At 38.4% G+C, this 11,719-nt stretch overlaps 1 protein-coding gene across 1 annotated transcript in view; it reads left to right on the top strand.

Moving 5' to 3' along the window:
• Positions 1-1,829: 1,829 nt before the first annotated feature.
• Positions 1,830-11,719, top strand: part of FAM168B (family with sequence similarity 168 member B) — a 43,426-nt gene continuing 33,536 nt past the window's right edge. The window contains exon 1 of the mRNA XM_074301695.1: positions 1,830-2,300. The gene's annotated coding sequence lies outside the window, so the exon portion shown is untranslated. The remainder of the gene's footprint in view (positions 2,301-11,719) is intronic.

Raw genomic sequence — 11,719 nt, 5'->3', positions numbered from 1 at the left:
TGATGATGGAATTGGGTGATGGAGAGAGAACAATCAACTCTGACCCCAAAGTTTCAAACTTGGGTAGCTGGGAAAATGGTAGTACCGGAATATGAAAAGAGGAGATGGAGGAAGGGGAAAGGAATGACCAATTTGGTTATTGTACTCATAGGGTGAGTACAAATTGCAAACAGGACATCTTAGTGATTTCTAATATGCAGAAATATAAATTAAAAACTGAAAATTTTGGAGCTAGTGATAAAGATTTGGAAATCACTGCATAAATACATGATTTCATGGTGAACCAATTGGTTTTCAAAGTAACTGCACCAGTTCAGAGAGAGCAGGATAGACTGGATCTTAGTAAGACTTTATGAGCTATTACATCTTTACCACTATTTGTGGTAGATGTTAATCAGATCCAATTTGTCCTCCTAGTGACATAGATCCAAAGAGATCAAAGAATGAAGGAAAGGACCATATACTTTTTTTTGGTGTATGGTAACAAGGAAATGGAAACTGAGGGATGCCCGTCAATTAGGGAATATCTGAACAAGATATGGGATATAAAGTTGATGTAATACTATTGTGTTGAAAGAGATGATGAAGGGGATGGTTTCAAAAAAAACCAAAACACGAGAAGACATATGAACTGATACAAAGTGAATTAAATAGAACCAGGAGAACAATTTATATTATAACTAACAAAGGTGAAAATTTTGGAAAACTTAGGAATTATAATTATCACAAAGATCTGGCAAAGAAATGGAATCCTGGTCAAACTTAGAGGCAATGAAAAACTTAAAACTTAAACATGAAAAGCTTAAAATACTAAAATACTCTGACTTGAAATTAATCCATTTTTAAATATAAAAGTCATTAAACAAAATTAGTTGTATTGCTATTCACTGTAAAACTTGTAATAAAATATTTATTGAAACATCTTTGAAAGAGAATAAATGTATGCCTTGGCATTTATTTAGATTAAATACAATTTTCCAATCATTCTCATTGGTCTCGTGGGCTGTGAGATAGGAACTGCCTTATCACCATCACCCCCATTTTACAGGGGAGGAACAGGTTCAAGAAAGGTTAAGTGATTTGCCATAAATCTCGAAGGTGGGAGACTTGGGACCCGACTCCGCCGGAGACTATGGGGACTTGGCAAAGAGCGCCGAAGAAGGGTTTGCTGCAGATCTGCTCAGAGGGGGAGGTAGATATGGAGAATGACTGTTCGGTACTGTACCGGAGAGGAGAGAGAAACAGGGGGAACAGACAGGAAGAGATAATAGGAACGGAATGGGTAAGGGGCGCATAGGGCACGTAGGAGGGGAAGGGAAAAGTCAGCGTCCGGGACATCTCTGAGACAATGCGTTCTGCCCAGAGGGAAAGGAAGAAAATGAAAGTCCAGCCCAGGAGACTCGGAATCACGTTCTCCTCCTTTGCACACCCCGCTACCCCTACGTAAAAGCCCGGCACTTTCTAAGGGGCTAGGGTGACAATGACAGTCGCGCGCGCAAACACGCATACATATATACACACACAGAGACACGGACGAGCGCGCGCGCACACACACACATACAGCCAATGACAACAGGCAGAGAGCAACACGGCTGTGCAACGGTCTCCCTCTCCAGCCCTCTTAGCAGAGGGCCGGGCACACCGAGAAGCTCGCTGTGAACCCCAGCGGGGCAGACTGCAGGCTCCGTAGGGGGAGGGGAGCTGCCCCGGAGGTTCGTCCGAGGCCCGGGGAGGGAGGGCGCCCTTGGTCACGTGCCTAGAGGAGAGGGCGGTGTCTGGCGCGAGCCGGAGTCACTCTGTTCTCCCCCTCCGCCCCTCCCCTTTTCTCTCCCTCTCTCCCTCCCATCTGGGGCGGAAGTGAGGTTGGGACGGTGTCCGGTTGCTGCGCAGATTCGGGAGGGGAGCGATTGAGCTAGGGGGAGAGGCAGACCGTCAGACAGACAGAGGGACAGTGGGAAAGAGAGATCGCCGCACAGCCCGGGTAGCTCCAGCAGCTTCTGAGAAGGCGCCGGCCGTGACGAAGACTAGCCTCCGGAGCCCAGCATCAGCACCCCGAGCCCAGAACATCTTCGGCGGCGGCGGCGGCGGCGACGACCGCATCTCTCCTCCGGGGCCTCCCTATCCCCAGCGTCCAGCGCCGTCCGAGAACCGAGGCCGAATCCCCGCCGCCGCCGCCGCCGCCGCCGCCGCCTGAGCCCGCGCCCCAGCCGCCGAGGCTGCTGCCGGGGGACCGAAGCAGGGAGAGCCCTGCAGCCGCCACCCGAGCAAGCTAGCCCGCCTGCCCCCGTCGTCGCGGCTCGGTGAGTGAGAGAAGTCGGGGACAGGCCGGTCGGGGATGCAGCCCGCGGGATAACGGGGCCGGCCGGGGATGCCGCCTGCGGCCTGGGCGCCTGAAGGGCCTGGGACACCGGGAGGGGGGCGGCGGCCCGAACCGCGGCGCGGCTCCTCCCCTGCGGCCTTTATCCCTTTGGGCTGAGGCCGGCTACCTTTCCATCCTCTACAGGGGATGAGTGGTTTGTCTGGGTAGGTAAAGGCCTTGTCCCCATCGCTTTCGGGAGAGGAGGCGGAGGCCCTGGTTCGCTATGTGCTTCCAGAGTCGGGGCGGGGGAGGCTTAAGGTGAATGGAGGTGTGTGTGGGGGAAAGATGCTGAAGGCCGCCTTCCCCCCTTCCCCCTCTCTTCCCCCCCTCCCCCCCGCCGTCCGGAGGGAGGGAACGCTTTAAGGTAAAATGTGTGTGGGATGGGGACTTTAGGGAAGGACAAACCTTTAACACTCGTGATTTTTCTTGGGGGGGGGGACAAGATAGTATAAGATTAGACTTTAGGTGAGCAGGTGTTGACTGTCAGACCTCCCCACTCTCTAAAGTGTGCATATGTGCGGGGGTATTAATGTGTTCTGACTCGGGGTGCGTTCTCTCCGGAATCTGCAGGGGAGGTGTCTGGGAGGTGGGGGAAGAGAGGAAGGAGCGGTGTGGATGGGATGGATTCGATCCGATCTCTTCCCCAATTCTCCCCCTCTCTCTAACCCTAAACGAGATTTTGGCTGATGCAATGCAGGTAATACGATTTAAAATTTCTCTTTGTTGTGTTGAACCCGTCTAGGGGATTAGTTCCGGAAGGGAAAGGGCCCACCTTACCTTCCCCCTCCTCCCCCCTCCCCCCGCGCCTATCCCCCTACTTCCCCCGGCAAACACCGATGTACTTTACCTTTTTTTTTTTTTTTTTTTTTTTTTTGCTGGGATCTTGGTAGCAACTGAGACTCCGTAGTAGAAATGCCGGGTTTCAAACCATTGGATATATTGGGAGATGCGCCTGGATTTTTTGCTTGGGTCGGAGAGAAGGGGAGACTGGCAGGAGGAACCAGGTGAACTTCCCTTGCTTTGTGCGGGACGGAAGTTTGGGACTTTGGATTTCTTGCTACCCACTCCACCATCCCTCAGGATTGAAGAGCTAAGGGAACTACCAAAAGAGGAGACCCCAGCTTTAAAGACTGCTTGTATCTATACCTGTTTACTTCTCCCAGAGTCCGGGGAGCCCAGGGGAACAAGGCATTTCAGGGTTTCACTTCGCTGATATATATTAAGTACATTAAAGACTTGGAACTAAAGCTTTATCTAGAAGTTACTTCTTCTGCCCATCAGTGAGAATTCTCCCTTTAGGGGACGTCCAGGCGTCTGAGCCTGGCATCTGATTCTATTTGACAAATATTTGAGAAAAAAAAATCGTTTTCGTGTAGAAAAAAAAATTACATTTCATAGTACTTTTTTTGGTTATCTGTCTGAAAGATATATTATTAAGAAAATACGTGTTGAATGTATCTCAGGTTCTTATTAGATTTGTGTGAAAAAGATCAGACCGTTACAGAGATTATGGATGTGTGGGCTATTAAAGGCAGACAAGATAGGAAGGAGACAGGCCAGCAGCATGCATTTTAGAGAAATTTTTCAACCAGAAAAGGGCATTAATTTTAGTGGGAGAAAAAAACTAAAAGGTTCCTATTGATTAGGAACAGCATGCATCTGGAAAATTAATCTGTTTACAGGTAAGTAGGTAGTAGTTTTTTTCTGGCAGAAAACTAGGCACTGTGGGAAGTTAAAAAATAGATGTGAGTACAAATAATATGTTTGCTCAGGAGATGCCTATGACAAGGATGGTTTATTTCTAAGTGCAGTTCAATATTCAGTATAGTAGTAAGGCATTTTGAGTGTTTTTTAAAAATCCTTAGGTAATGCCAAGCTTCGTTTTTTAATATTTAGGAAAATGAATAGTTGTGGGCAGTATTTTTCTTGATTCTTGAGTCCTTTTGAATGTAATCTTCAGAATGAAATTTTGATAGTTTTCCCGCTAAGAAAACAGATCTTCAATTTTGGAGAACAACAGCAAAAGGCATTGTCTACCTCTAGCTTTGAAAGGGTGATAAAGGAGATGTTTGAGCTCAGAAAAGAAAATTTGGATCACAGACTAGGTTAACTTTTATATAATAACTTTAAGATGTTTCCCCAGGCTAATCTACTGTTTAAAGCAAATCTACAGATGCTTAAGATCAGGCATTAGATATATTTTTGAGTTGCCTTCATTTACTGTTTAAAGGAAAGCTAACATGAATATTATGGAAGAATGATGTGAAAAGCAGTGAACACAAAATTCTTTTAAAATTATGTACTTTTAAATGTTTCTTATTTTCTCAAAGAACCTCAAATTGATTTTGTTTAATATATATCATTTTCCAAGCCAGATTCTTTTTAACTCATCTAAGATTTAAGTTTAGGTCAACACTATTCTGTTCAGTGATAATAAACAGATTGTCTATAGCAAATAAAGTAATATTAGGGGAATATAATTTTTCCTGTTTTCTGACACCTATCAGAAACACACATGTAATAAATATCATTTACAGAGAACATTAAAAATTGGTTGAATTAGTTCTTAAAATTTTTTTATAACTGCATTTCAATATAAATGGTTTCTCTTGTCATCTAAAGTTTTTTATTTTATACCTTAACAATCATATCTAAGAAGAGGTCTGTAGGTTTCACTTGACCACCTAAAGGCATCCCTGAGACCCAGAAAAGAATCTGTTTTAGAAGTTAATCCCTTCGTTTTATGTATGAAAAAGCCATGTTGATTACACAACTAGACAATAGTGGCTAAGCTGAGAATTTTTTCCTCAAGGAATTGTCTTGAGCTCTTTATATTTTTTTCCATGAAAGTTACTCTTGGACTTATTTATGTGGAAATTCAACTAAACAAACTCCTTTGTTTTCTAAGAGGTGATTTTCTCAAAAAGGCATTTGTTTTTTTTAATCAGATCTTTGATTTTATTGGCATAGGGAATTTGGAGGAAATTTCTCTTAACACTCCAGTTTGGAGGTACTTCTGCAAGATACAGTGTTAAATTTCGGTGGGCACTAAAAGGTTAAATGACTAGCATAGGGTCATTTAAAGGGTGTATGGGGCAGAACTCTACCCCAGGTCACTGTAACTAGCTCCATCCAGTAAACTACCTTACATAGTCATACATGTGATTTGTTGGCTATATTTGTATTTTTAGTGTTGAACTGATTGCTGAGGGCACTGAGATTTTAAATTATTTATGTAAGGTCCCTAGAATGTGTCAAAGGGAGAATTCTTGACTGAGGTTTTCCCAACTCTCACTCCCAATTCTTTGTTGATTACACCATGTTGCCTTACATATATATGTGACTTATTTGTAATGTTTGCATTCTAGACATTGTTAAAGTGATTTATGCAAAACCATTGATTTGCCCTAATAGCCATATTAGGATATTTGCCATTTTTTCTATCATCACTTTAATTTTACTTCACTTTAATTTTTTGATTTGAATTAGATTTTCCAGAAAGTTTTACCTATTCTCATTTCTATCCATGTAATAATTGTAATAGTTTTTAAGATGCATTTTTATTAGTCACTTATGTTGAGATTCTGTGGTTTGAAATTTCATTAGTCTTCACACTTATACAAGAACACTTTTCTTAATGTGATCAACTGTAGTATATTAACCACATTACTAGTGGGAAAAGTCCTAGTTCTGGAGTCAGAGGTCCTAAGTTGGTCCTAAGTTCAAATCTTACTTCTGAAGCTCATCCTATGTATGTTTACCTTGGTTAGTCAAATCATTCAACATTTTTTTTTTAATGGTTTGATTTGATTTTTCTTCTGCAGCATACTAATTGTATAAATATGTATGCATATATTGGATTTAACATATTTCTACCATGTTTAACATATATTGGACTACTTGCCATCTGGGGAGGGCATGGGAGAAGGGGAGGAAATTGGAATACAAGGTTTTGCAAGGATTAATGTTGAAGAATTGTCCACAGATATGTTTTGAAAAATAAAAAGCTTTAATAAAAAAATAAAAATAAATAAATTATATTGCTCATTAAAAAAAGGAAATTGTATGATCTTGAGTAACTCATTAAATCCCAATTGCCTCAGCAAAAAAAAAAAAAAAAAGTTAAGTGATTTGCTCAAGGTTATACAGCTTGGAAGTGTTAAGTGTCTGAGACCACATTTGAACTCAGATCCTCCTGACTTCAAGGTTGATGCTCTATCCACTGTGCCACCTACCTGCTACCTAATTGCCCCTTTCATTTAATTTTTTTTGGTAGAGATGGTTTCCTCATCTATGATTCTGTAATTCTTTTACATTCTGATTTCTCAAGACAGCATTTCAACCTTAATCTGTCTTTTGATTAACTATATCTACTTAGATAGATAACAGTCCTTGTGAATACATGTAGAGCTTTTGGGAGCGTATTATGCTTTTTTGCTTTTTTATACCTGGTAGGAACATAGTGGCTTAGACTTCCCAAAGAATGTCAAATTGTTAGGTACTGATTTTTAATTTATTAATATGATTGATATTGTTTGTGATAACCCTTTACTTACAGTTGAGTTAAACTTCAAAACAAAAATTTCAGATTTGAGAAATACCAGCAAATTGAATCTTTTTAAACATTGTTTTGATATAAAACCAGGTGATCATAGGTCCTTAAAGTTAAAAATTTCCTTAGCACTATGTGATTAAATATGTATTTCAAAATGTAAACTAGTAGCTGGCCTTTTCATCTGATTAGTAATGATAGGATAATTGCATATTTAAAATATATTTATATTTCTTAAATTATACATTTAAAATAATTTTTTTAGTCAGGTGGCTTGCATTTTTAATTAAAGGTTGGTTTTTTTTAAAAACCATTGTCTCCTTTTTAATAGAAGAGCAATTTTTTTTTTTTTTGAAAAGTGAATGCAGAATTTCTCAAGTATAAAATACATGCCAGAATACCAGAATGAATTAATTATTTCTAACTAAAAGCCTTTAAAAAGTTATGTCATAGATAAGACTGGGTTGAAGTCCTGCTTCTGACATGTAGTAGCTATGGGACTGGTCAATTTTTTAATCTCTTAAATTTCAGGTGACTAAATTCCAGCCGAATTACCAGGTTGCATTGATGAAGGGGAGAAAATGTCTTTAATCAGGAGTTCCCCATATGAGTAAATAACCTGTGTGGGCTAGAAAAAAATCAATTTTAGAAATTCTAGCTGTTGGTTCTAGGCTAGAGAAAAGGAGTCAAAGATGCATTCCTATAAAGCCATAAAAAAGGATGTTATCTAGGGATTTGAGCTGTTCAGTGGAAAGATTGTATCTTTTTTTCAACCTGAGTACTAAACTCCCAGATTCTCTGAGGCAGAGATGTGAAACTCATAATACTCCAGTGTGACCCAAATCAGATTAAAATTTAATTGGGAAAGATTTGACACACTGATACAGGATATTGGGGGGGAAATCCCTTTTTCATTTCAGGGTCTATTCCTGTATATTTCTAACTTCTAATTTTATACACCTAACACCTATATTGAGTTTTGAATAGTGAATTCCTCCAAAATCAGGGCTAGCCTTGTCACTTAGCCCTGTATCACTTGTATGTGATGACTGGATCCTGATGTACACAAAGAATAGAAAATGAGTATGGAGAAAGTAGGGTACCTAGATGGCATGAAAGATAGAAGGCCTAATATGAAGTTGGGAAGACTCATATTCAGTAGTTCACATCTGCCCTTAGACACTTTAATTGCAGTGTGACTGAGCAAGTCACTTAACACTATTTGCTTTAGTTCCTCACACTATTTGCTTTAGTTCCTCATCAATAAAATGAGTTGGAAAAGGAAATGGTAAACCATACAAGTACAGATGCCAAGAAAAGCCCATAATAAAGACTCACATAAATAAAAAGACTGAACAACAAAATTGGAGAAAGTATTCACTAATTCTGTTAACATGCACACATATTTGCTCACACATACTTGCATACACACATACAATAGAATTCATTTCCTTTGGTACTTGTTAGATTTCAAAATGTACAGTTATTGTCATGGGTTAATTATACATTTTGATCTAGGACGTGGATTCAGCTCATTTGTTGGAATCATAAAGACTATTAATGGTGGGCTCTTTTGTGAGATGTACAGAAGTGTGCTAGATTTGTTTTCAGAGCTTAGTTAGACATTTTGAGTACTGAAAACAACAAAAACACCTTGCAGTTGTTTTATTCATCTCTTGTTTTCTAATAAGAGAAAAGTATTTTATTTTATTTTAATACTTAGGACGTCAGGCTTGGCAATAAGATCAAACCTCAAAGCTCTCCAGGTATTTCAGATTTTCATTTTTTTAGGAGGGGAGGAAGGCATTTCAGTGCTAACTAATAATACTGCCTTCTTCTTTCCTTCTCCTTCTTCTTGTTTTCTTTGTATTACTGAATGATCATAAAGTAAATGATTATTTGTGCTTCAGTCTCTACATTTTTTTTTAAACACATAATTCTGAAAAAGCTAGTGGTATTAGAAAATAATTGTGGCAAGGATCTGAAAAAAAAAAAAAAAAAGATGTACTAAAAAGAGATTTACTTCCTTACAAAAGGAAGGGCTGAAAAGGTTAGGAGATCACCTAATGGAAATTGTTACTGGCTTTCTGCCTCATTTCTTTAAAGACTTGGGCTTGTAATACTAATTTGCTTGGTTGGGGGCAATTATAGAGCTCTATTACTCATTATATTTTACTTAGCCATTCATTTGAGGCTATATTTAACATGTCTGAGTACAGTAAAAACCCTTTTAAGAAGTTTCTACCTTAAAATTTTCTAAATACAATCTATTCTAATTTATCTTTGAGTCTTACCCCCCATTTCTCTCCTGTTACCCCATCCTAAGGTTTTTTTAAAAAAAAATTAGCTGAGTCCTTCTTAATATAGAATAAAAACTTTAGAGCTGGGATACATAAAAAAATCATCCCTCTCACCACCTTATACTTACCTTATACTCAGTGAATAGAAAGCCAAACTAAACGTTTTTCCTTCAAAACCATTTACTGTCTTTGTTTATTTTATCGTAATATCATTTTTTTTAGTCACTTGAGCTCAAAAGTATGGAATCATTTGGCTTATTCTTCATCCTCAATATTGAAATAGTAACTAAATCCTGTTGATATTTTTCATGTGAAATTTCTTGCTTCTGCTCTTCATTGTCATTCTCAGCACTCTAGTTCACAATACTCCAATAGTTTTTTATGCCTTCCCTATATATCCCTAGGTGGCAGGTAATCCAGTATGTGTTAAACATGTGCAATTCTTCTATACATATTTCCACAATTACCATGCTACATAAGAAAAATCTGATCAAAAAGGGAAAAAAATGAGAGAGAAAACAGTTCAAACAAACAATAACAAAAAAAAAAAACTAAAAATACTAGTTGTGATCCATACTTAGTCCCCACAGTTCTTTCTCTGGGGGCAGTTGGCTCTTTCCATCACAAGACGTTGGAATTGGCCTGAATCACCTCCCTGTTGTAATGGGCCATATTCATCAGAATTGATCATTGTATAATCTTCTTGTTGCCATGTACAGTATTCTCTTGCTTCTATTCACTTAACTCAGCATCAGTTCATGTATATCTCTCTAAGCCTCTCTGAAATCATGCTGCTGATGGTTTCTTATAGAATAATAATATTCTATAACATTCTTATACCATGACTTATTCAGCTATTCCCCAACCTATGGGTATCCACTCAGTTTGCAGTTTCTTGCCACTATAAACATTTTTTGCACATGTGGGTCTTTTTCCGTTTTGTATACTCTTTGGGATACAGGCCCAGTAGAGACACTGCTGGATCAAAGAGTATGCAGAGTTTGATAGCCGTTTAGGCATATCAACATTAATTTTTAGAAAATTTTGAATTCCAAATATTTTTTCTCTCTCCCTTACTTCCCCCTTCTCCAACACAGCAAATAATCTGATCATATCATCTTAGCTTCTGTGATATTAGAATAAGCTCTCTCCACTTATCTGGAGAAAAATGCTGAAAATTTTTTTCTTAACATTCCTTTGTTAAAACCCTTCAGTGACTCTGACTAATAAACTATAGAAATTCTTTTGCCTGACTTTCAAAGAGCTCTCTAAACTAATCAGCCTTCTCATTTCTAAATTATATAGAGAACGGAGTCAAATTTATAAGAATATAAGTAATTTCCCAAATGACAAATGGTCAAAGGATATGAACAATTTTTAGATGAAGAAATTATTATTGATTAGAGAAAAGCAAATCAAAACAGCTCTGAAGTATCACCTCACATCTATTAGATTGGCTAAGATGATAGGAAAAGATAATGTAAAGATTGGAGAACATGTGGGAAAACGAACATTAATATATTTTTGGTGGAGTTGTGAACTGAAACAACCATTCTGGAGAACAATTTGGAAGTATGCTCAAAGGGCTATAAAATTGTGTATACTCTTTGATCCAGCAGTATTTCTACTGGGTCTGTATCCCAAAGAGATAATAAAAGAGGAAAGGATCCATATGTGATCATAGTATGGGTTGTAAGGGTTAAATGAATTATTATACGTACATTCTGCAAACCCTTAAAGTGCTTAATAATTGTTTGCTATAATCACTAACTTCGAAAATTAATTTTGTATAGAAATAACTCTGCTCTCCACTGAATGTCTCTAAAGCAAAATGTTGAATGGGTTAGCCTATGGTTCTTGCTAATTATCTGTGAAGTTATTGGTTGTGTGTTACTTTCAAATTCTTATTGCCATTATTATTTAATCGTTTTAAGTATCATTTTGACATTTTAAATTATTCTCTGTAGCCCAGGAAACCAGAAAAATTTCTCCTAAACCAAAGCTACAGTTTTATTTCCTAAATTAGTCATCTAGGTAAACAGAACAACTGACCATTTTCTTTGTTCACTATAATGACTGAAGACCCTCATAGAAGAGCTTATCTTTAAGTTATGAATAAGCCCGTAGACTATTGACCCTTTAGAATATGCCTGTAGTGTACAAAGTAACAGCAAGATTGTAAGTTGATCAACTGTGAATGACTTTGCTATTCTCAGTGACTCTGAAGAACTTTATGATGAAAAATGCTATCCATCCCCAGAGAAAGAACATCATCTCTGAATACAGATTACAAGCATATTTTTTTTTCACCTTAATTTTATTTTATTTTTTAGCATTTTTGGGGGGAGGTAGGAGGAGACTGCTTTCTTTACACAGCATGACTTTTATGGATTGTTTTGTATAATTTCACATGCCTTCTTAATGGAGGTGAAGATGAGAAAGAGAAAAGGAGGGAATCTTGCTCAGTTTTTTTTTTAAGCTTTTTATTTTCAAAATATATGTATGGAT

Source organism: Sminthopsis crassicaudata, chromosome 3, assembly GCF_048593235.1.
Source record: "Sminthopsis crassicaudata isolate SCR6 chromosome 3, ASM4859323v1, whole genome shotgun sequence".
Taxonomy (NCBI): domain Eukaryota; kingdom Metazoa; phylum Chordata; class Mammalia; order Dasyuromorphia; family Dasyuridae; genus Sminthopsis; species Sminthopsis crassicaudata.
This window is presented reverse-complemented; position numbering and strand designations above follow the sequence as displayed.